The sequence below is a fragment of the Canis lupus genome, chromosome 6 (assembly GCF_011100685.1).
Source record: "Canis lupus familiaris isolate Mischka breed German Shepherd chromosome 6, alternate assembly UU_Cfam_GSD_1.0, whole genome shotgun sequence".
In the NCBI taxonomy this organism is placed as follows: Eukaryota; Metazoa; Chordata; class Mammalia; order Carnivora; family Canidae; genus Canis; species Canis lupus.
This window is the reverse complement of record NC_049227.1, coordinates 53,816,091-53,842,613: the sequence shown is the minus strand read 5'-3', so window position 1 is coordinate 53,842,613 and position 26,523 is coordinate 53,816,091. Positions and strand designations below refer to the sequence as shown.

The 26,523-nt window shown below is 35.2% G+C and overlaps 2 long non-coding RNA genes across 3 annotated transcripts in view; one reads left to right on the top strand and one right to left on the bottom strand.

Moving 5' to 3' along the window:
• The window catches only part of LOC111096377, a 352,626-nt gene extending 326,695 nt beyond the window's left edge, over window positions 1-25,931 (bottom strand). The window contains exon 1 of the long non-coding RNA XR_005361180.1: window positions 25,454-25,931. This is a non-coding gene — a long non-coding RNA (uncharacterized LOC111096377). The remainder of the gene's footprint in view (window positions 1-25,453) is intronic.
• Window positions 1-26,143, top strand: part of LOC102156097 — a 42,706-nt gene extending 16,563 nt beyond the window's left edge. The window contains exons 2-5 of one of the 2 annotated variants that reach the window (XR_005361177.1): window positions 15,143-15,272; window positions 17,593-17,736; window positions 24,065-24,201; window positions 24,997-26,143. This is a non-coding gene — a long non-coding RNA (uncharacterized LOC102156097). The remainder of the gene's footprint in view (window positions 1-15,142; window positions 15,273-17,592; window positions 17,737-24,064; window positions 24,202-24,996) is intronic. The other variant, XR_005361176.1, reaches the window with a different exon arrangement.
• Window positions 26,144-26,523: the final 380 nt, after the last annotated feature.

Below are 26,523 nucleotides of genomic sequence, written 5' to 3'. Positions count from 1 at the left end.
GATGAGAATTTAATGCATCTATACCACTTCCCACTTTCTCTCTCCTCAATCATGCAAAATATTTAAAACATTCTTCTCAGTTTCTCCATTGGTCATTTTTCTAATTTCAAATAGTTTTTAAATCTCCTTTTATTATCCCATAGTAGTAGCTCTTCATTCTCAACTTTTAAAACAATGACATTAACCTTCCTACACTCTCCATCCTCTGTAATGTGAGGCATCAAACTTTCTGTGTCCATACACAGTGATCTTTATTTTTCTCTTATACTTAATTGATTGCTCATTGGATATGTGTAATTCTAGGGAGGGGAGAAGTGAAGCGAAGAACTCTTGTTTAGCTCCATTATCCTGAATTTTGCTTATCAGAAGCCCGTTACCAGTTTGATAATATTCCTTTACAGATGATCTCATGGTTCTCTCTGGAAGCTTTTAGGATCTTCTCCTTCTCCCCACTATTTATAAAGTTTCAAAATGATGCACTTGGGATTAGGTCTTTCTATGTTAATTGTGGCAAATACTCAGTATACCCTTTTACTCTGAAGACATGAAGGCTTCTGCTTCTCTTGCATTATTCCTTTGATAATTTTTTTTTTGTCTACAATTACTCCATTCTCTCTTTCTGCAGATCATTAAACATATTAGATAGATCTTCTATGTCTCTGACCTATATTTTATGCTTCCCTTTCTCATTCTATGTCCCAGATGAGTGACACGTATTTAAATCCTAACAATTCTGTTGAATTTGGTATAACAATGTCATTATTTATATTCTCTAAGAAATCTCTCATTCTCAATTGTTTCCTTGCCTAATGTCTCATACCTGATTTTTGTTTGTTTGATTTGCAGTTGTTTTTCAAGTTTCTTTGAATTATAATTAAAAGTATTATTTTGTGAAGGTTTTATTACTTCATTTAAGGGGCATTTGGTGGGGGGAGGTGATATTTTCACTTTCACGTCACCAGCTTTCCTAAAATGATGATCCGTGACCAGATTCTGAGCAATTATGTTTAAAAACACTGCTTATGAGCAGGATTTGATGACTATCTGGGCACTGTTACACTGGGGCTCCCAAATGCCATGGCTTTTTCTGGGGTTCCAATGTTCACCTTAGATACACAAATTCTCATCATTTAATTTCTTTTGAGAAGAAATTTCCAGTCTTCTGCCTGGAAAAAACATCTATCTACCAGGCATTCCATGCAATGAATGGACATGGTGCTGGTGATGGAGTTCAAATGCTCTGTAGCCAGACTTTAATTAACACCTCTGCTTTCTGGTTTACTTCCCTTCACACCTAGCATTTTGGAGTCTTGAGTTACTTGGGGTCTATACAGTGAGTAGGCCCCTTTCTGGGCTAATTCTCTCTTCTGTTACCAATCATTCAGCAGTTTTTTGTTTTTGTTTTTGTTTTGCCCCAGAAAGTTGTTTTTGCCATGTCTCCTCAGAATTTCCTTCTCACACGGGAATTTGAGGGAGGTAAAACTGGTTGGAGAGGAAAAATGCACATGATCAATCCATATTTTTAAACCAAAAGCTACCTGAAATGCATCTTAATCCTAGGTGTCTCCCCTCACAATGTTCCCCCTTAAATAGTAGGCATCCTGTACTACATAACCATTAAAGATAAATGAGTGTAGGATGAGCCACTTAAGGTATGCTTCTTGAATGCATATAAACATTTCCATAAAAAGACTAATCTACCCACTAATCCCAATCAACCACCCACTGCAAAGTGATAGAAATAAAATGACAGGTATTTAATGCCACTAAAATGGCTAATCCCACAGTGTCTTGTTGGATAATGCTCTGCTCAAAGTAATTCTGATTGTGCCTGTTGTTATTACGCTGTTAATATTACTAAATTTAATATCAATACCCACAGAGAGACAATGGTTACTTTTCATGTAAACTCCATGGTTCCAATTTGTACCAACTGGATATTAAATAACTCATAAAAATAACTCATAACAAAGGGCAGGACGAAATAATTTATGTATCATAAATTGGATAATGTTATGATGAAAGCTAAAAACTATGTTTAATTTTTATGAAAGAAAGCTGTGTCCTGAAACTCAACTAGTTTGACTAAATTCAGTTAAAACAATAACAAAAAAAACACAGGTGGAGATGCGGGGATGGGAATGAAATTGTGCAAATTTCTATGTATCTGTCTCCAAATAAATAGACTTGACTGAAGTATCTCTTTTCAAGCAGTTGTGTATCTAAAAATAATCTTCCCTTTAAGAAGACCTCCATATATAGTTGTTCTGTAGGAAGCCCTGGGGGCAAAGAGAAGACCTTTTCTTAAGTGAAAAGCTAGCCTGAGAATTGCCTTTAGGCAAAAGCCATTATACACTTCTCTTCCAACCTTTAGACAAGCAAAAAGCAGAGCTTCCCACTGATACAAATCAGCTCACAACTTGGCTCTCATTAGCTCTAAATCTATGGAAATCTTTAGAAGCTGGGTTCATCCCACCAAGCTCATTAGGTGTTTAAAATTAGGCATTCTTTTCATAAGAAGCAACAGGAGTTCTTCCTGTAGCACAGGTATATATATAATGTCCCCCCTAGGCTTTGTTAGGTTAACAAAGTGCACTGAAAGTGCTCACTAGGCCTCCTTGGCTGTACTTGTTAGTTCAGATTTCACTCTTAGCACTAAAATAGAGCAGTGATTGGTATGCCCAAATCCATTTAGGTTCTAAGGGCTGGATATCTTATCTTTTTTCATATACTTTTAATCCTAAATGCATCCATTTGTTTACTTCTATTTCTGAGAGTGTGTAGGGGAAAAACATTCAGTTACTAGTGTCAAGTATTCTAAAGTCATGTAGAAAAATATTCCTGCAAGGGATAAAGGATTCAGGAATATACCTCCAATTGAATTCTGCTTTATAACAAGGCCTATGCTTTTCAACTTCCATGAGACTAGAAAGTGAAATTGCCTGTGTTCATTTTGATGTAATATAGCCATAAGGTGTCCAAAGTCTTTTTATTTATGTCAAATTAAGGCAGATATCCAAAGCACCGAGCACCGAGCTTGCTGAAATGGTTTTGTTTAATGTGTTCCATATGACTTGTAAGATTCTGGGAAACAATGGAGGCAACTGGGGAGGCCAGATGTGTTCAAGTGTAGTAAAAAGATGTCTTAAAGAAAAACCCTAGCTGGCAGATTCACAGCTCTGGATCATGGGTCAGCCAGTGTCTGCAACCTTGATAACTCCCTGTTGCTTTGCGCCCACTACTTCCCAAACTATCAAGACAATGTAGAAAAGCGTTTCTCCTCATTATAAAACAATGCTGTGGTACATAAAATGTCAGTCAGCTGTCCCATTACTTCATACATTACAGGTGTAAATCTGGAAGAGGGCATAGAGTTCAACTTGCCTTTAGCATGGAAAAGAAGTAATTACTTAGCTGTTAAGAAAAATCCTAATATCATTACCAGATAACCCTAATAGCCACCTGGACATCTAGCTATTATTTTAGATGGATTTAAAACACATTTTAAAATCTCAAATTCAAATCATATGGAAATAATAACATAAGTTATCATAAAGGTGTTTTGAGATAATGCTAAATGTCAATTTAACATATTTTCCTATATTGGCTTTCTAGAGTGAATGAATAGCTTCTTTTACGAGGTAAATGTCCTTTGGTCAAATGAAAGGGACAATCATATTTAAAGGTCAGTTAATATAGTGAAGAAGATGTAGTCACTAGTGTTCAAATCTCACTATATTATCTTTAAACAAGGGTACCCACTATTTTGACTAAAGCTATGCCCAACAGCTTGGGCTGCTTATTTTCTTTTGTTCTCATGTTTTCCTACTAAGTTGATCTAGTATTTCTTTTTTTTAGCTCCAGCCATTTTTGTCTAGTGTGTCTCACAATCTAGTGACAATAATCTAATTGTCTTTGCTTTGTTTTGTTTTTTTTTTTTTTTTGGTACAATGAGGCCTACCACCACATATATTTCAATGACAACCGTTTCTGTAATTCTAAAGAACTTCATTCCAGAACTGAATTCTTTTTTTTTTTTTTTTTTTTTTCAGAAAGATTCCTCTTAGAATCAGGGAACTCAGCCTTCTTAAAAAACAGAAAGTCTGACAATTCAGACATATGCTTCTAGTCCTAGGACCATGTTTCTTTTCTCAAGACTTTACCTGTGTAAAGGCACCATAACAACCATTTAAACTGAACAAACCTTCCTGCTTACCAAACAAGGTTCTATTATAGTAAAAAACAATTTGCTTTTCTCCCCACTCTACCATTAATCAGTGCATACCCAGAAACAGTCATGCATATCTCTGACTAGTTGTTACCCTGAATTAACCCAAAGCAACTCTACAGAGGTTACAGAATTGACCTCTTTTGGGAAAAAGTATTTCAATAATTCTAGTTTTTGAACTGGAAATAAAAAGTAGTTATTTTATAAGTATTTGCAATTAAAACCATGAAGATACAATTACTAAGAATTTACTTAGGTCTCTCCCCAGTGTAAACCCCTCTATGAGATTAACAACTATCATGACAACTGAGTTATCAGTAAAGTGAAAAGTTTGAGTACAATGGTCATATGCTCAAGAACTTTTAAGGCCTAATTTTTGTGTGTTTAAATATCTGCATTAATGGTATGTCATCTTGGCCTGAGTATCCCAATTCACAGGTGCTACCAGAACAAAAAGGAATCTGAAGGCTAGAGGGCACCATGTATTTTTAATCTTCATCAGAAGTCAACAGAAATATTTAAAAATAACAAAATTCACAATACTTACATATTTTACTGTGATATTCTTCTCCATGACTATGCTTTCAAAATTGACACTCAAGTACTGGAATATTTTAGGTTTGCAGTCTTTGAATAATATAATTCAAGTTGTAATATAGTTTCTTAAATAAGCATTAATAGAAGTTGATAAAAAGGATTTCTTTCACTGGTGGATATGGTTTTAGAAAGCTAACATAACTGATAGTTACTCATATATAAACGAACCAGTAAAAACTTTTTTCAAGAAACAAATGAGAATTTCATTAAAAAAGAAAAACAGGCTTTGGGCTGATGAGGCAGACATACCCTGAGGTGACCCCAATGAGACACATGTTTGACTAATTTCCTCCCCTTACTTAAGGCAGAACCTGGGACTTGCTTCTAGCCAATAATATATAGCAAAGGAGAAAGGATTTTTTCAAATGTCATTTAGGTCCCAAATAAGTTGACTGAGAGTTAATCAAAAGAAATATTATCCTGTGTGATCCCTACTTAATCAGGTGAAAGTCCTTAAGAGAGGGACTGTGTCTCCCTAACGTCAGAGGCTCTCTCCTGCTTTGAAGAAGCAAGCCACCATGAGTGGTACAGTGGCAAAGCCAGCAACTATGTGAACTTGGAAGAAGACCTCGGGCCTCAGGTGACAACACAGCCCCCAGATGACATCTGGAGTGCAGACTAGTTAAGACTCTGAAGCAAGTAACATAACTAAATCATGCCTGGATATGTGACCTACAGACTCTGTAAGATAATACATGTGTGTTATTTTGAATCACTGAGTTTGTGGTAATTTGTTACATAGCAAAAGAAAACTAATACAGTTGAGCAATATAATACTTTCATATGGACCAAAGGGAGGACAATTTGTATTATATATGAGGCTGGGAATGGGAATGAATTTGGGCATTTTTATTTGGGAGTTTAAGTGGATTTGGGGGGTTTAATTTGCTTAAAATTGATGAAAAAAGAGAATATATTTCCCAAACTGATGCTTAAGGAACACTGTGATATCTCACAGCCTCATCCACCTTACCCCTACCCTTATCAAAATGATTCGTGAAGGAAAAATCTATGGTCAAATATTTTTGGCAGACATCCCACTTACCACCACCACTTTCTCCACCAGCACCACCACTGGTACCCTATTCTTGCAGGTTCACAATGCAAAAGTTTTTCAGTCTATAGTAAAAAAAACTCAGTTTTTTCAAAAACTATGTGACAAACTGTATAACAGAGTTCAGTAGAACACACTTTAGAAAGCAGGGTGATAGGGAGTTCCAGTGAGCAGAGGCTGTGCTAACTGGAAACTGGAATGACATGAGTGAGGATCACCATTACCCTCAAAAGTAATAGCTATTTCGGGAAAGACGGTGTTTAGGATGGAGAATGATTCAAATGGAAGACAGCAGTAGGTAACAAGTTATTTCAGAAACCAGATTGTTTTAGGACATTTCCATCTATAGCTCCTTCATAAGAGGGCAATTATTCACATGAAACTTACTTTCATTTTTATTTTTTTTAATTTCACCTCAGTGTGACACTGGATAAGCTGCTAAATGTGAATTGGTAACAAAAAAGGAACCAGTGGCAATGATGAGATTGGATCTTGTTTCTTATTGTTTTATTTTGACCCAGGACTAGCAAACCCGCCACTGAAGAAAACAGTGAGATTTTTGACCTTCAGTGCTCTCAGACCTCATGTTTCTTCACTGTGGCTCCACAAGATGCCCTGTATTGTTTTCCTATCCTTAGATGCCACATCCTCCTACTCTATTCCTATTCTCAGGACCATCTTTTCCTTGGTAGGTCTTTTCCTTCAGATTTTTCTCTTTAACCTCTTCCTGTCTGAACTGACCTATTATGTAGTCTTAGCTCTCAGTCAATCATTATTCTTGTTTGAAAAATAATTATGTATCTTTGTTAATAGCTATTAAAAAGTACTATTGGTAAAAAAAAAAAAAAAAAAAAAGTTCTATTGGCTTTCTTAACTCCAGTCATGGCTGCCTAACCACAAAACAATAAGCAAAGAGAATTATGGATTAGGCTCAAATATAAAACCAAAATATTTTTAATAGAAAAACTTAAATTTCACAATAAAAATAAAAATTAGCACTCACAGGCCAAGAATCTTTCTATTCCTATTTCGTCTATCCTTTCTTGATACTTATAGATCTTTTTCTCTGCCCATCAGAACCATTACGCCAACCACACTCCATTATATATGCTTAACACACTATAATCCCTCTGTACTTACTGGACCTAGAAACATTATACTCTTGTCATGTGCATTTGTGTCATTGCTGTGGCCTTGTCAGCAGAACAGTAGATGACTACCCAATACTGATAAATATCAAGGAAAGGATAGAACTACTGAAGTCCTACAAAGGGCAGTCAATGGATGGAACCCTAAAGTTAGGCTGGCTCTCTATTTTAGATCTGTATAATACACAATATTATTCAGGGAGACAAAATACATGAAGCGTCATAACATCAAACACACTGTAACTGATAGATACATGTGTTGTGCAACATAAATAATCTCTGATTAACTAGGGAAAGAGGGATTGGTCTGGTTAGCTAGATGAAAGGATATTTGTTTGTGGTTAGCTAATGAAGTTTGCAAATAACTTGTGTAGCAAGTTTAGGGTGTGAAGCCATTATCTGTACTTGTCCGCAGGACTGGCATAGGGTGAGGTGAGTGAGATGAATGAGACACTTGCCTCAGTGGAAATTTAAGAGCAGAGAATGCCAATAATCAAAATAAATTATTCCAGCATAGTATTTTTAAAAGTCTAATGCGAAAAGTCATAACAAAGTATCAAATGGTTAACAAAGGCAGAATTAATAATTCCGAGCCAAGCCATATTGGAACCTAACGCCAAAGGAAAAATTAGCAGTATTAATCTGTCTTTACTTAAAATTTTGATATTTTGTTCATCATAGATTTTTTTTCCTTTTTAAGAATTTTTAAAAAAATATTGCCTTTGGCACTTCTCTTAATTTAGTGCCTACAACAAGTGCCTCACTTGCCTCACCCTAGTTCTGGCCCTTCATTAGATCTATTTTTTTTTTTTTTTTTTTTAATGTTCAGGCTAACTCCTAGAAAATATTTTCTCATTCCTTTTAGTCTCTCATAGTTTGGGGTCAAAAGTCCTTATGAGATATTTATGGTCAATTAGTTTTCGACAAGGATGCCAAGAATTTCCAATGGAGAAGGAATAATCTTTTTAACAAATAGTACTGGAAGTTAGATATCTTCCTTACACATATGTGAAAATTAACTCAAAATGGATCATAGACCTAATATTAGAGCCAGAACTACAAACCTCTTAAGATAAAAATATAGGAGTAAATTTTGTAACCTCTAGTTAGGTGCAGCCATCTTAGTTTTGACACCAAAAAACAAAAATGACAAAAGAATAGATAAAATAGACTTCCTCATAATTAGAAATGTTTGTGCTTCAGAAGAAAGTATCAAGAAAGTAAAAAGACAACCTGCAAAATGGGAGAAAATATTTGCAAATCATATTTAACACGAGACTGGATCTAGAACATACAAAGAACTTTTACAACTCAACAATAAAAAGTAAATAACCCAATTTAAAAATTGGCAAATGATTTGAATAGACACTTCTACAAAGAAGCTGAATGAATGGTCAATAGCACATGAAAAAATGCTTAACATCATTAGTCATTAGGAAAATATAAATCAAACCACAATAGATGCCACTTCATCCCCACTGGGATGCTATAATCAAAAAGACAGAAACTGTTGGCATGAATATAGAGAAATTGGATGAAAATGTTGCAGCCATGTTACAAATAGTTTGGCAGTTTCTTAAAAATGTTCAGGGATGCCTGGGTGGTTCAGCAGTTGGGCAGCTGCCTTGGGCTCAGGTCGTGATCCCAGGATCCAGGATCGACTCAAGCACTGGGCTCCTGTGAAGAGCCTGCTTCTCCTTCTGCCTATGTCTCTCTCTCTCTCTCTCTCTCTCTCTCTCTCTGTGTCTCTCATAATAAATAAAAAAATAAAATAAATCTAAAAAATAAAAAATAAAAATAAAATAAATCTAAAAAAAAAAAAGTTCAACATAGAGTTACCATATCACCCAGAAATTCTGGGAGAAGTGAAAACATATATCTATACAAAAACTTGTACACAAATATTCAAATCAGAATTACTCAAACAATCAAAATGTGGAAATAAATGGTTTAGATTTCTTCACCTCACCCTCCCAGAATTCAGCATTCATTAATACCAAACCAAGACAGTTAAAAGCACAAAATGCTAGTATTGGTATAGTGGGTGTGTGTGTGTGTGGGGGGGGTGGTGGTGCTTAAAAGATACAAATTTCTTCCAACATTTCTCTCTTGAATTTCCTGAATTTATTTAAGACATGGAAAGATGGGACGCCTGGGTGGCTCAGCAGTTGAGTATCTGCCTTTGGCTTGGGTCGTGACCCTGATCCCTGGATCGAGTTCCGCATCAGGCTGCTTGTGAGGAGCCTGCTTCTCTCTCTGCCTATGTCTCTGCCTCTCTCTCTGTCATGAATAAATAAAATCTTAAAAAAAAAGGACATAGAAAGGCTTATGAACATATTATAAGAGGCAGCATTAATGAAATGCAGAAAACCTGTTAATGAGCTAATGGAGAATAGGGATATGGCCACTGCCTTCAAATTTTATAGGGTACTGGAGAGAGAGCGGAGTGTTATTTGCAGCTCTGTAAAAGGGAAAACTGGTATCAAAGAGTAAATATTATCAATGCCAGTTTTTTATTCACCTCATTACGAAAGAGAACTCTTAATAGTCAGTAGATGGACCAGAGCTTCCTTCTACCCATTCTCAGGCACTGGAAGTGTTCACCCTGAAACTGATAAACTCTGTTTCTTAAATAATGTAGAAGGGCATTAAAATCTATTCCCCCTGAGATTCCATAATCATTTTATCACCCAGTGATATCACTCATTTAGGTTAATATTCCTTTGTAAAGTGTAAAAAATAATAACCATCTCCCACTCGTTAAACCATAATATTCATTAGTTTTTTTTTTAATTTTAGTATCCAAATAAATTGTTTTGAAGAGTTATGATAGATTTGTTTAGTTTTGTATTAGAGGATGGAGAGAAAGATTGGAGCATGACATAGTAAGTTTAGAAGCCGAACTGGAAGTCTTTTGGGTCCATCAGAAACCAGCATAAGGTCAAGGGACTCCTTGGAGAGGGGGGCACACAAGAGGGGGCACAAGAGGGGTGGGTGGAAGGTCCCCATTCTCAAAAGTTACCTACCTTTCTCAGAGGATAGGGGCAAGATCCAAAAAGAACTTTCCTCTTCTAGTATCTGTCCCACCTTTAATGCCTGCTGGCTATGTCATGGAAGTATCAATGCTATTTCCCCTAGGCAAGAAAGCATGGTTTAGAGAGGTCCCACTAGCTCTCTGCTGGAAACCATATACTTTTTTTTTAAAAGATCTTTATCATTTACTTCTTTACTTGAGATACTAAGAAAGAGAAAGTTGAGAATTCATCTAATAAATTACATGGTATATGAGTACCAAATCATTGCTAGCTATTACCCTATCTTAATTCATTTTTTTAAAGCACACACAGGTAAGGAGATTTTAGAATGGAGAACATTTTCTATCCATTTCCATAAACTATAAAGAAAACAGCTGTGGGCAGGTCTGGGGTTGAATTTGAGATATTGTTTAAGGCAAAAAGCAAAGTCCAAATGTCAGGGATCCAACAGGGTTGTTGCTTTGCAGCACAACATAAGGAAAAACAGAACTAAGGAACATCTATATTCATTATCCCTCTATAACCACTATGCCACATACTCCAAAATGGCTCCACAGAAAATATGCTGAAGAAGACAGCTGAAACATTCATTGGTAAGTTATTGGCTTTGTATAATATACATTTAAAGGGAGCTACAAAAGTAAAGGCAGATGTGTAATATATGGCTGGCACAGTTTTTATTTTCTTATACATCTTGCTACTGTCTGGGGGCAATGCTCTAGCGACTACTGAAATATAATAGCTGCTTTCTCTCTCAGTACACAATTTGACAGCATTTATTCTTTCCTTCAGTGAACATAATTACTTCACATATGGAACCTGTGATAGCCTACAGGCATCTGAGAGAAACCAGAATCATGCAATCTGTCCCCTTTGTGAGCTTAATTTACATTCACAAGTGTCATTTTATTAGGGCTGGCATCATGTAGGATAAAAATTACAGGTCAGCTATGGCATGTCACTGGGAGTGTGCTTAAGTCAATAATGTGGTATTATTACATTTGGGATAATTTTACAAGGGAGATCTCACAGGAGGAATCTGACCCTTATTTCTTCGTTTTCAGCTCTACTATTACCCACAAGGTAATTCATTTAGAAATGAATAGTTTAGCCTGCTGTAAATATTTGTGCCGAGTGTCCTAAACTTCAATATAACTTTGCAGCATCATCTACAATCTTAATGGACATGGAAGATTTACCTCACTAACTATTAAATGTGGGCATGTTCAAATTTGTGTAATCAAAATAGCATCAGTCAGAAGAAGCCTGTGCCCTTTATTTAGGCCTGCTTGAGAGTAGAAATTAAGAAGATTGTGTTACTGACCCTTTCCATCATAAGCAAAACAACATTGTTGGTTTAATAGATGTTCCCTGGGAATGGGAAGTGTAAGGCAAGCTGTAGGCACTATCATTGGTGATTGTTTCTCTGTTTGAACAGCAAGATAGATGGTCTTGAGGTAATGCTTCCTATTTGGCTCCCTTCTCTGTTGATGAGGTCAGATACAAATTTTAATATGAGAAATTAGACATGGTCAGTAAAGTCTAAACCATGATTTCTTCATGATGCCATATTCTTTTATGAAATATATGGTCTAATAAGTAACTAAACATAATTCTCAGATATATGGATGGTGCAGGCTGAAAGAGATGACCAAGCCAGAACAAACCTCCAGACAGTTGCTAAAAACTCTCAGCTTCATCCCAGTAGGGGTGTTCAAGGTCTAAGGATCAGTGGATCAAAGTAAAACCAAACCTGAGTCTATGGAAGGCCAAAGTTAAGGACTAGGGTTCAGATACTGAACAAAAAGCAGAATCACTGAAGGCCAGACAAACAAGAGAAAAACATCATAGTGAAGGTCTGGATAAGTAGGGTACAAGAGTCACGCAAATTAGAATAAGTATCTGGAATTAGGTTTGTTTACCAAAATGCTCTTTCTTAAGTCTGATTTAAAAAAAAAAAAAAAACACACACACTGATTTAAGTGTCACTGAATTTTAAAACTGCCTTATTTCCATAATACATTTAATTTTTTAAATCAAATTAGTCCATAAATATGATCAAAAAATCCAATGGCAGATAGCTAATTTTTTTTTTTTTTTTTTTTTCAGATAGCTAATTTTGAGAAACTATTATACCCATATCTCATACATTCACATGTTTATTACCTAGAAGCAACTCCTTTTAAACCTTCAGTTTTAGTTATAGCTATAACCTACATATTACTTAAATATATGCCTATAGTGACATTTTTCCCAACTCTATTGAGGTATAATTAACAAGTGAAAATTGCAAATCATTCAGTGTAGAACATAATCATTTGATACGTGTATACATTGTAAAGGATTACCCCTTCAAGTTGAATAACACATCCATTTCTTCATATATTTATCGTTTGTGTTTTCATTTAAGTTTTATTTAGAAAAAGTGTCTATTTAGGTCCTCTGACCATTCTTTAACTGGGTTGTTTTTATGCTATTGAGTTATAAGAGCTCCTTGATTTTAACGTCTGATTAGATACGTGGTTTGCAAATATTTTCTCCCATTCCACTGGTTGTCTTTCTTTTTCTTTTCTTTCTTTTTTTCTCTTTCTTCTTTCTTTTCTTTATTTTCTTTCTTTCTGTCTTTCTTTCTTTCTTTCTTTCTTTCTTTCTTTCTTTCTTTCTTTCTTTGGATAGCTTCCTTTGGTGTGCTGAAGCTTTTTTAGTTTGATGTAGTTCTACTTGTTTATTTTTGCTTTGTTTTTGCTTTTGGTTTCAAATCCAAAAACATCATTGCCAAGACCAATGGCAAGGAGTTTATCACCTATGTTTTCTTCTAGGACTGTTATGGTTTCAGGTCTTACATTCAAGTAAGTCTGTAATCCATTTTGAGTTGATTTTGTGTATGGTATAATATAGTGGTTCAGTTTTATTTTTTGAAATGTGGCTCTCCAGTTTTCCCAGCACCATTTATTGAAGGGACTATCCTTTCCTCATTGTATATTCTTGGCTCCTCTGTTATAAATTAATTGACCGTATAAGTGTGGGTTTATTTCTAAGCTGTCTATTCTGTTCCATTGATCTAGGAGTCTGTTTTTATGGCAATACCATACTGTTTTGATTACTATAGCTTTGTAATATAGTTTGAAATCAGGATGTTTGCTGTGGGCTTATCATACATGTCTTTTACTATGTTCTCTTTCTGAAAATTTATTATTAGTATAAACAACTGATTTTTGTAAATTGATTTTGTATCCTGCAACTTTACTGAATTTTTAAGTTCTAAGTGTGTTTTGGTAGAATGTTTAGGGTTTCCTATATATTGTATTACCTCATCTGCAAAAATAGAATTAGTCTACTTCTTCCTTTTTGGTTTGGATGACATTCATTTCTTTTTCTTGAATAACTCCTCTAGCTGGGACTTCCAAAACTATGTTGAATAAAAATGGCAAGAATGGGCATCCTTCTCTTCTTCCTGATCTGAGAAAGAAAGCTTTGAGCTTTTCTCTACTGAGTCTGATGTTACTTATGGGCTTGACACAGAAGGCCTTTATTATGTCTACATATGTTCCCTCTATACCCACTTTGTTAGAATTTTTATCATGGGGACACCTGGGTGGCTCAGTGGTTGAGCATCTGCCTTTGGTTCAGGGCGTGATCCCTGGGCCAAGGATGACATTCATACGATGTATGTATGGAGTTCCATGCCATTTAATTATGTATGCAGATTCAAGCAACCATCACTGCAATCAAGATATAGAACTGTCCCATCGCTAGCCCTTATAGTCATAGCCATTCCTCCCTTCACCCCATCCCTAACCTCTGGCTGATTTATTCTCCATCTCTATAGTTTTTCATTTTAAGAATGTTATATTAATAATGAAATCATATTGTGACCTTTTACATTGGCTTTTTTTCACTGAGCATAATTGTATTGCGATTCATTGAAGCTGTATATCATTTGTATCATTAAGTAGTATTTTACTGTGTGAACACATCACAATTTGTTTAACCACTCTGGGTGGTTTTTTCTAAGGGCCTGAACTGGCTCAGAAATGGAAGCAGGAGGGAGAATCTTGTCTACCTACAAGGAATCTTTCTGGTATTCAGGGTTTTTTCTCATGAAGGAAGTAACTAATGAGAGGAGAAGGTAAAGTTAAGCATGATTAAATGCAGTTTTCAAATTGAATATAAGAATGCTATGGAAGAGAGATTTCTGGAAGATGGCTTAGGTTCTGATTTTCTATTTGAATAGCTTGTTTTAGAAGTCAAATTTTACACAAGTCCATAATTAAACCAATCAAGCCAAATGGCAAACCAAGAACCAACTCACAGACCTAAAACCAAATCTATCTTTAAAATCCTGGTAGTTCATCACTAAAGATATATGTTCTCACAAAGCTTTCAGAATACTTTATTTTTAATCTGTGACTTTCTTTCTAAAATATATAATCCTGATCAAAAGTGTGATAGAAAAATAAAATTAATTACATCTGCACCCCTGGCTTTCCTTGTTGTGCTTATTTTCAGTCATATTTCCTTATAGTTTTGTATGAAATTTGGTTGGCAACTAAAAGTCCTAGTCATTGCTCTCCTGATTAATATCTCATCCTCTGATTTTCATTCTGATTGCTAGCAGGTTTATGGAGTTAATTATCCTTTTTATTGCTATTTATAACTTATAAGACTAATATGAAAATCTTTAGTGAAACAATTAAGACTTGTCTTGTCATAAGAATTATGGAATATCTTATTTTCAAATTGGAGTTTTCCTATTGTTATGAATTATTTTAAAAATAACTTACTTGATGTAAATGTCAAAATGTGTCCATATTACATACTATATCAATGATGGGTAGAACTCATTTTTGTGATTCTAAAAATTAATATATAATAAATAAAAGACTTGCTATCTAACATTTAAAGAGCTCTTACAGATCAACAAAATTCAGTTTTTGCCCAAAAAAAATCTGCTTTACTAATAAACATAAATGGTTAATAAACATTTTAAATGTTTAATCTCAATGGTAATAAAGAAGGTAGTCAAAATAACATTAAGATAATATACCATATTTTCAAAGATTTTTTCTTCTATTTTTAGTAACAATACCCAGAATTGGACGGTATGCAGGTAAATAAGGCAAATTATCACTCATGCTCAGCTGAAATGTAATTTGGCAATGTGTCCAAACCCTTTACCCTGCAATTTTATCATGAGGAAATCATACTGGGTATGTTAAACATTTATGTACAACATTCTCACTACATTTTTAATATGAAAAATTATGGGAAAATATATGACCAAAGACTGGAGATTGGTTAAATAAATTGGTTAAATAAATTATGGTATACTTATATATTAAATCCTATGCAGTAATTAAAAATTTATGTTCTAAGAAAACATAATTGATGTGAATATACACATATATATTTTTTAAGTAATTTATATAGCAGTTTTAGTTTGAGATGCCTGTGTGTATATGCATGTGTCTCCATATTTGTTCATGCTAATACTGTTTCATGCTGACTATTCATAGACCATGGGGAAAAAAGACTGGGGAGAGAATATGCCAAAATATCAGCAGCTATCGCACTTCAAATATTTTTCCTATCTTTTGGAGTCATCTTTTTAAATTTATACAATCATTATGTATTATTATCATAATCAGTATTAGAAAAAAAAACAAAGTTATTTTAAGAAGAAGCCAGAGGAAGGTATATTTTTTACCTTTATATTTACCATTTTTCTTAGTGAATTTGAAAAGAATGATAATTCTAAGATGAGAATTCAGAGACTCCAGTTACACACTGTGAATTGTTATAAAGAGAGCAACTAATTTAACTAAAAAAAAATAATAATGTTTATTCTATAATGGTGACTAGACACATAATGACTCATATATTTACTAAGCACAAATGTGAAGCCAGGAGACCAGAAGAGCTCAGTGGTTCTCAGACTTTTTTATTTCATTGGGGATGAAAGTCTCTCTCTCCTTATGCTCCATGTTCTAACATGCGATTCATCTAGCAGATCCCTCTACAAACACTTAGATCTTTGACTTAATAACTGATAAGCTGACCAACTATCAAGTGCCTTGGTAAATCTGTATCTACTGCTTCTGCTTATGGGAATTCTAACTCTCGACTTCCATTCTCTTGTGATTCCAGAATGTATTTGTCCTATGTATGTATTTGCTGAAGGGTCTCGTAAAATCTTGGAGTAAAGAAGGCAACATAGAAGGGGGCTCTTCCTATATAGGGTCTATGAGTCAGGTTACTTAACAATTCCTACTCAAATATTCTGCACATTCAAGAAAACAATTCCATTTGTAATAAACCTTCATGACTACACACACTGTACATTCCAAATATATTAGTGTATTCCTGGTTCCCAAGCAACTCCACGCACTTTCACCAACCCATGCCTTTGTTCATGCTTATTTCTCAGTCTAGTATATCCTTGCCTTTTGCATCCTTCTGTTAAAATCCAATTAATCCTAGTGCCTAAGAAGCAGTTCTATTAATCCATTTTTGACTCTTTCTTTTTCCATATTACTGTTTATTTTTTTTTAAGATTTTATTTATTTATTCATGAGAGACACAGAGAGACACAGGCAGAGGGAGAAGCAGGCTCCATGCAGGGAGCCCGATGTGGGCTCAATCCCACGACTCCAGAATCACGCCCTAAGCCAAAGGCAGACCTCAACTGCTGAGCCACCCACGCGTCCCTGTATTACTTTGTTTTAGGGTGAATTCAGTGCTATCTTTGGCTTTCTCTGAAGAATAATAGGTCTTTTTCATTTTTTATTTACCTAACATGGTACTAAGGGCCTTTTACTCAGTAAACACTCAGAAAACATTCGGTGAACTAATATGGCCTATTAATCTCACCCTACAGATGCTTTTCATATTCTCTCAGATATGAAAAAGTAATTTAGAATGATGATGGATATCTGAATTTTAGAATATTTTAAAAGACCTGTAGTACTGCAGCTCCTGCAATACCTTTGAGTTCATATTCCACCACACACAGAGAAAATCTACCTTTTTTGAATAACACATAATGATCAATTTAATGACTTCTAAGTACTTTTTAGTCCCCATGAAAAATTATTATCTCTGAAGTGTTTGAAAGCAATTTTTTGCTATTCTTTCTTCTTTTAATCCTATTTGTATTAATAATTTGTTTAGCAAATTAGAGTAATCATAGATCCCAAGAAGTGGGCTTGACTCATTGAACATACATTTACTGATCACCTGCTATCTGTGAAATACAGGTGTTAATAGCAGTTAGCTCCATCTCCTTGCCCAAACACATACACAGCCTTGCCCTCATGGAGCTTACCTTCTAGTAGGGACAATCAGACAATGATAAAAACAAGTAAAATATATACCATGTATATATTACTGTGATAAATACTATGAAGAAAAGTAAAACAATGGAAGGATATTATAATTTGGTGGCAAAATAAATACCAATGACTTGGGCTTTACTATATGTCTCCTTTAATTCATTGTTTATTCTGTTTCTTGTACCTTGTGTCATTCTAGAATCTCTACATTTATTAAGTTATAAGACAAAACATGATGAAGCCTAAACTGAACTGAAAGCACAAGATTTTAATGCTGCAATATGGCCAAGACCATCTGAAGAACTTAGAAAAATAATGAGGAACACCTCACATGCTTGAAGAGGTAAATTCATGTAGCTTACTGGAGTCAATAAAGTAAAAGTCAGACAATAATTGTTTTTTTTTAATTAGTTTTCTTTTTGACAGAACAACATTAAATAAACATTTTAGGAATAAATATTTAAGTTCAATAATATAGGACTTATATTATAATGCTATTTAGGGATTAAATATCACTGAGATACATTAGTTTTGCAGACAATTTTTCCACCATGACCATTCCCTTTCTTTCCCTTTAAACCCTGAACCTATCCTGTCAATGACTAACACTACATAATAGGAAGCATCCTGACTTTTGTAGTGAACCTGTTACTTAAAGAGTCCTTGGGTAAACTGTGGATTCCTGAAAAAAAAATGATCCATGCCTTTATTAGGTATTTCTGAGAGGAGAAAGGAAAAAGTGAGGGAGAAAGCAGGAAAAGAGAGAGGGGACAACAGAGAGAAGAAAGAGAACAGAAAAAGAGGGAGGGACAAGGAAGGAGAGAAAACATCAGAAGTAGAAAGAGAAGGAAATATAATAATAGAATTGCATTGAAATCTAAAAGAAATAACATACCAGGATGTAATATTACCAAGTACTACATAAATAACTTTTGACTTTGTTTGTTTACAAGAAAATTCTAATTTTCTTTTTTACAAAGTTTCTGGTCATTGACAATGCCCTGGGTTTAAGTCTATCTTTGACTTCTGTAAACTATGTTCCTCTTTGGCATTAGCTGTTACAGAAATTGTATCTGGATATTTGTTTCCAGAATTATTTTTTACTTTAGCATTTATTGCCTAATGTTGTTTTCAGTTCTCTTACCCCTTCTTTATATTAAATAGATATGTGGCATCTATTAAAAATTTTGACTGCCAAAGTTCTTGATATTTTATTTTTTTAAGGTCTTGATATTTTAAAGCTTCTAAAGCTCTTTCCTGAATTAGTTTTAAAGCTTTTACACAATAGTTTCTCCACACTACTCAACGGAGCCATAATATTCACATTTCATTGATGTGGGGATGATTATATGTGCAGTACAACACTTGTTTCTCAGTTGCTCTTGAGATCCAGTGGGCTGACTGATAATAAATGGGTCATTTTGACATTAGTAACCCATATTTGGCTTGTCTAATCCAGTTCCAACCTGCTATTAGAAAGTCCTCGAGCATTGTGAACATTTCTTCAGCACTTAAGAACTTCTGGAACTCCCCAAGGGCTTCTAGCATGTGCTTGGAAATAAGATTCGTCAAGCACAGTATGGCTTCTGACAGGCACTGCTGCCATTCCTTGAGTCCCACTTGCATGATCCACTATTCAAGTCCGCACAATAGGGCTGCCTACGCCAGACTCTCCAGCTTCATCCTCTGGTGCTGCTGCCACCTCTTTTACTGGAGCTGTTCAAGTACGGGAAGTGTTTATGAAGCTGAAGTGCCGATGAATTCTGTGGCAAAATAGAGGAAAATGCTTCCTTCCTTCCTTCATCCCTACTCCATGACTCCTCTCCTCCCCTTTCCTTACCTCCCCCCTCCTCTCCGTCCTTTATTGCAATATCTTGCAACAGGCACCCAAGCTGTACTACTTGTTCCTTAATCATGACAGTTTCTAGTGAACACAGATCTGTTTTTATTCACAAACTTCCTTCTCCCTAGACTCCAGATATGAAACTAAAGGAATGACAGAGACTGCTATGGTTAGAATCCCTCCAACATTGATATGGTAATAAGTGGGTAAATCCAGGCTGCCTGACTCCCTCTTTCCTAAGGAGGGGCTGGTTCTACCAATCTCTGCAGCGCCTTGAATCAATAGATCCCTGATTTGTCTCAGACAGGCTGCGAGACATGCCCACAAGGGTCTTCCTCCCAGCAGCAGACACTATTTAGGCATAAACTAGGAGCACCATCTCACAAGATAATCGAAGTTTTTATCTTCCCATTTCCTGTCTTTTGGCCACTTCACCAGTTGAGCCTTTGACCACCTCGCAATTTTACATGTTCTACTTCTTGCTAATCTTGCTAAGGTAATTTTCCAATGCAGTGATTTCACCATTTACTTAATTCCAAGGGGGATTATGTTGAGAAAAAGAAAAAGATTATTTGAGAAATATCTAATGGGTGTCAATAACCCATGCTACTCATATCTTCCATTTTAAAAGCTAATGGATAATTGACTCACTTGGCAATTAAATCTGAATTACACTACTTGTTTGCTATTTAACAATACTTCATTTTGACTAGTTAATATGTTTCCAAAATGGAATTGCATCCTATTACACACAATCAGCTTTATTATTTTCATACTTAAAACTAAATCATGACAAAGCAGACTTCAGCCAAAAATGTGTTCATTTGCCAATCCTTTCCTCTGATATATCCCCACGGTTAGCAGGGTGCCTGGGACATGTGCTGAACATGCTGGATGACTGAGTGAGTGAGTGAATGAATGAATGAATGAGTGAATGAATGCCTCAACCAATCATTCAATCAGGTTTTCCTAGAATACACTACAATCTTGTTAATTCAGTCTTCACTCATCCCCATGATTTATTCAGATCTGTTAATCTCACACAATTCTACAAGAGGATTTCCCTAGCATCTACTCTTATTTATATGTAACATGTAGGGATTGGCCTCCACTCTTGGATGTTCCATTCCACATGCTAGTAGTTGTTTCTAAGGAAGAGTTAGTTCACTGGTTTCCTTCCATAATATTTGACCACACCTTATCCTTTGCTCCCATTCGTGCTTTCTCCCTTCTCTATACCTCGTCTGGCTCTCTACTGCTTCTGCTTTACATGTCCAGTTCTCATGACCATTTACAACTCTGGGCCTTAATCTCTGGCTCTATTCTTTTGGATTCCTAGTACGAATTCTTTCTTTTGATGGGCTATTTCCTCAGAAATATCTACACAAATCAGGTAAGTCTGAGACTCCCTCTCCCTATGAGTTGCCCTCACCAGGCCAGCCTGGTCCCAGAGGCAGACAGATGGATGATAGGGTGTACTGTCTTTCAACAGAAGATCTAGGAATCTGCTGATTCAGAATTACCTGCAATGATTTAAAAGTGAAGATTCTCACCTTCTTATTCCCAAGAAACATGTAACTGGTAAAACTGAAAATTACATCTAAATGCATAAGAACATAACTTTGTTTTTTTTCTTTCTTTAAACTGTGCTTTATCCTGGTTGATATGTATATAATAATACCCTCAAACTTCTTTAGGTCCAGTACTAGTAGGGTTAATTTCAAATTAATAATTTCAACTTGCGTGTAAGAAAGCACGCAAGCTGAAATAACTGGCTTACTTTGTAAAGCCCATCTCCACATTTGGGAATTCCTATGAACAAAATATAAGAATTCTCTGTATGTATGTGTATCCTTGGGTGTAATTATGTATATAAACCATTCTTAAGCTGTCAAAGTGCTTCATGGGTCAGAATTTTGTCAGGTTTATAAAAACTTCTCCCCTAAATAACTTGAGGCAGCGTTTTGCTAACATATTTTGATACACATATTTAAGTTCTATTGTCACTCTATGTCTTGAACCAAGTTTTCCTGGATTTCCCTAAGAGTGGTATTTTCCAGCCCAAAATCCCATAGCATTCTGTTTATCTCTAAGTGTACTTATGTTTTATCTTGAATTACATTTGTTTTCATTTATTTTATCTTGATGGCATTTCAGGGCAAACCACTACTACCTATCAGCAAAATGTGAGGGTAATGAAGCTGAAAATCAAGGGAGGGTCAGGAATTGGATATTGAAGAATTATTATCAGAATGCAAAACTCATTCATGTTCCTTTCATGGAAGCAGAGTTGAAGATGTGGCTAATGGAACAAGGCACATTAAATCTATATAGGGCATGTGCAAGAATCAAAGTCCATGGGGAAACATGAGGTCACAGTAGGAGGAAGCTAATAAAAAGGCACATGTGGAAAGTAATGGTGGTGTTCACTTGTTCCACTCAGATTTATTGTCATAGATGAACTCTCATTACCATTTTGAGTTTTCTTTCTAAGGTCCAGGGCCTCTCATACTTTAGTCAGTCTTAATGAAGTGGTCTGCTTCATATAACAAGTAAAGAATCCTATTTCCTGTATTCCTATAACTCCACTGGTTATTCCTTTTCTTTTTTTTTTTTTTTTAACCTCCACAGCATTTAACACACACATCTAAGGTGATAAATTTGAATGAATGAATACATTTTTCACTTTTAAGGGTTAACTAAAATTTGTCACCGACAGTGGTATTTGGTTGTACATACTAGTATAATTTTCTGTGGTTGAGGTAACAAGTTCTCCAATTATACTTTCTATTGCCTCATTAGTCTTTACCTATTAGCAAGTAAGTTTTCCTTAATGGGGTATTTAGGATCATTTTAGCAATGGTCATTTATAATAAAAAGAAGAGACTACAGTAAACTCTTGCACTGAGCTTTAATGTATTATTTAATTCTTACTCCATCTGCAAGTGTTTATTTTCTTTTATTAACTGTATCAGAAGAAGCTAATTTGTATAGCGTTTACATGTTATTTTCCCCAGTGAGGTGTCTGCTGTCATGCTTCTATGGCTCTATTATACCAGAAAATGATACTGCATTGCTTTCAATTGCTTTAATATAAAAATCAATAAAAAGAATTATATGAGGGGGAGAAATCCCCTTACAACTGAGAATATGTAATAAACAGGAATGAAGAAAAATCTTGTACATATTTAGTCAAACTTTTTTCTTCTTTTTTTTACCTTTCTTCTTAAAAATAAAAAGTTACCTCCTTTATGTCTCAGAGGCACAGCTGTGTTACTGGTGTGCCACTGCTGAGTCATCTGTGTCAGTCACTGTGTGCCAGTTAATTCTGCACAGTACAGGGTAGGAAAAGGACCCATCAGAGAGAGTCTACAGCATAATTAAGAAACACTCTTCTCATCCCACTGCTCTCCAGTATCTCTTCTTCTCACCTTGCCCTGTTTTTCTTCTTTATGAAATAGTAGTAGTTTTTCCGTCTCAGTGAGAAAATAACAATTCAGCTAACCCCAAATGACTTGTGCACCAAGTTCCAGATATGTGGCCTGAGAGAGATCTTGCCTAGTCATTTTCAGGCCAAATTTGAGGCATATATAAGCAAGCCTACACAAATATATGAGGTCAAAAATTGTTAGCTGAATTCATTAAAGAAACTGGATACTATTTGGTTAATTAGAGGCTTTTTATCCAAAATAGGGCTTTTTTTCCTCACTGTCTCCAGAGATTTTTGTCTTCATAAACCAAGCATTTTGCTTAAAGTAATCTCTACACCCAATGTGGGGCTGGAACTCATGACCCTGAGATGAAGAGTCACATGTTCTACTGACCGAGACAGCCCGGGGCCCCTAAACTAAGCATTTTTGGTAAAGCATTTCTAGTAGAGCTTTTTTTTTTTGGGGGGGGGGGGGGGGGGGGAGGTCGGGGGGTAATACCCACACCAAGCCATGACTTGAAGTGAAATGAGATTTCACTTAAATCCCACTTCGTTTCAAGGTCTCCAAGCTGGCAATCAGTCCGATTATCAACATATGACAAATATTTACTTCTGTGTGTGTTTGTGTGTGTGTGTAGCAACGTTACTGGTACATAGTATGGTAGGCTTACAGATGTATAAGCACAAAGATTTTTAAGATTGATATGACTTGACTAATAAAGCAAAGATTATTAAGTGAAATCGTATATATATGAAAAAGTATTATAAACTATAATTATATAAATATAAGGTATGAATATTTTTTTAAGTTTGCAACTGGACACACTTTTGTGGTGTTTGTTTCCCCTAACTTCTATTTATCTAATTGGCCTCTTTTTTGTTCTTCATAGAGCATAATGGAGTTATTTTAGAAGTCAGATTTGAGAGAAAACAGCAAAAAGATTTTGTCATACTCTAAACAGGGAGAAAAGTCATGTTTATCTTAAAAAAAAAAAAATCAGATCAGGATGGCTAACCAAAAAAAAAAAAAAGGCGGGGGAAGAGGCTTATTCTAAGGCCACTTGGGAACCATTCATGTGGGTGGTGGCCATTTACTTCTCAATAAAACATGACTACTTACCATAGCAACCAGATAGTAGATGGTATATATGCTGCCTATGAGATACAGTACTTTAATAAAGAAATACTTGCAGTGAAGAGTGAACAAACACATAGGCACATTTTTATAATCTCATAAAAGAAAACAATATCTTTTGCAAAAGCATTTATATTTTCCTGATTTTTAATACCCAGCTACTGTGTGATAATCAATACAATATGCTATAAGCCATTTGTCTTTCTTTGTGACTACCTTGCCTTTGAAAGTGATGGTTTTTATTTGTGTGCTTGTTTCAACAGGTTGAATGTTACATTTCAGAAGGCATCAAGTTGCAATGGGAAGGTAGCTTTTCTTTTTCTAGAGAAGAGAGTACAAAATGACTGAAATTCCTGCAAGGTGATACACCGGTTCCTGCAATTTTTCTAGGAGATAATATGTGAGTCATATTATCTCCTAATTTCCTTCAAGTTTCACACAGGAAGGAGGAGCCTGAGTGGTTTTAATGAACATAGGAGCTAGGTTGCAGTGGTCTACTGAGGAGGATGCTTTTGGCTACAAATTAGATCCCCGTGCTTTTTTCATAGCTCATTTATGTACTTTGGCTACATGTTTACACTTTACAATACCCTAAGCTTTGCATCTGAAAGAATCTTGTATTACCTTGTTATGATACTACTCCCTGTGAGCTGTTTCAAATTTTTACAATAATGTTTATTTTGCATGTGTGGGATTATTCATGTATTATTATAAGTAGGTATAGTCCATATTTTATAAAAGTTAAATTTTTACTTGGAAATCATAGCCAAGGAACACTTTTTTTTTCCAATGAAAGTAATTTAAATTGAAGTAAGACCCTCTAATACCACCATCTGTACAAGTAAACTACTTTCAGAGTAATTAAATATGCATATCTGATCCCTGTACTGTACAGATGAATGATGTTTTATTGAAGCAATATGCTATATAAATCCCCTAGGTATTAAAGATGAGGTACCAATAGCATTTTATATTCATGCAGATACAAATAAGCACAAAGAAGATATTTGAGCAGTTTCATCTTTTCTAGAAATACATCTTACCAACTTTTCCTAGTTAATATATTTTACCAAATAGTGTGATCAACATTTTTATTGGTCTAATGTTCTGCATTGATTTCAAGCTTCACCAGCTATTTTCATGTTGTATATATGTCTGAATTTATGATAGGTGCCCATTTACTTATCTTTTGCAGGTTCCCAGGGAGCTGAGCAATGCAGTGAAACTGAAATCATTATGTCGTCTGAATTCATTACAGTTGGACTTGCCCCTCCATGAAACAGCACTGCACAGCCAATAGGAATTCACGGCCCCTGCCCTTTATCCCATCATCATGGTTTATAGTCCATAACAAATACAAATACAGAAAAGAACCACAACAATATAATACATCTGACCTGCCAGCCTACTTTCCAGGGCTTTGCCTGACAAACTTTCATTTTTACTGCACAGGGCAGAAGCAAATGGAACACACTCTGTTGTTACCCCCTTGTAAGGCTGGACCTTGGGTTCTTAGTCCACATCTCTGACCATGTCATCACCACCAACTGTCATTGCAGCCAGTCTCAATTGGGAAATGCAGTCACTTAGTAAGATCTTCCAGTAATAAGTACTGGTGAGCGTTTATGGATAGCAATTTAAAAGTGGCTTACCAGTGCAGTGAAACATCTCAGTTGCTTTTATAAAGCACTACTATCTTCCAGTATCATTAGAGCTGACAGGTGAACTGGGCCTTAGAAATAGTCTGGATCAACCTAGGGATACTAAAGGAAGACTCTATCAAAGACATTTTCATTTCAGATCCTTAGGAATAGAATGTCTTTTTCTCAAATTGTTGTTAAGCCTTAGGAATTTGATAATCAGTTTTATTTTCCTTCACATCAATAATTCCCATTACAGTCAAATTATTTGTTTGCTGGAAAAGTGTTGGAACTCCCGCTTCTCTTTAGCGTCTTCTCATATTTGTGACCATATTCAAAGCGGGTAAAATTTGCAAGTGATATGGAATATTTATTTTATAATTTATACTTAATCATCCTTTAACAAACAGCTCAAGGAACTAAATGAATAATTTCTTAAACAAAGGAAATTCCAAATTGCCTTTAGAACAGAAGCACGTGGGATGCTCTACATATCTTACCAGTACTTTTTTTTGTTTTGGGGCATTTGACTTTTCTGTTTATTTGTAATAAGTTAAAAGGACACAAAATATAATACTTTATGCATCAGATTAAGTTCCCTATAAGATTTTATTGAAGATGTGTTAAAACTATGGTATTAGAAACATGGAATTGTCCTCTAAATATTTTCTCTTTGCCAATAAAGTTGTTGTTCAAAACTGACTACAGATTTCAAAGTCAAGCAGCAGTAGCAAAACAGAGTCCCACATACCTCAGAAAACTTTAATCACGGAATCTTACAAAAATTTATATCATACGGTTTGTCTATTCTCATCTACTCTGTATAAACATGTTTTTCTGTCAAGTGGCATTTAAGGCTCAAAGAACTGTTTGCAGAGAAAAGGTTTAGGATTTACTGGGGACTGCTTATGAAGTTCCAGATTCTCCCAGTCTGAAGCCTGTCAGATCTGATACACAACAGCCACTGCAGAGATTCCATAAAATTTAAACGACTCAATAAGAAAGGATAACTGGATAGTCTGTATACCATCATGCCCTGCTTGGAAAAAGTTGGGTTAGATGGGAGAGAAAGAGTGAACTCT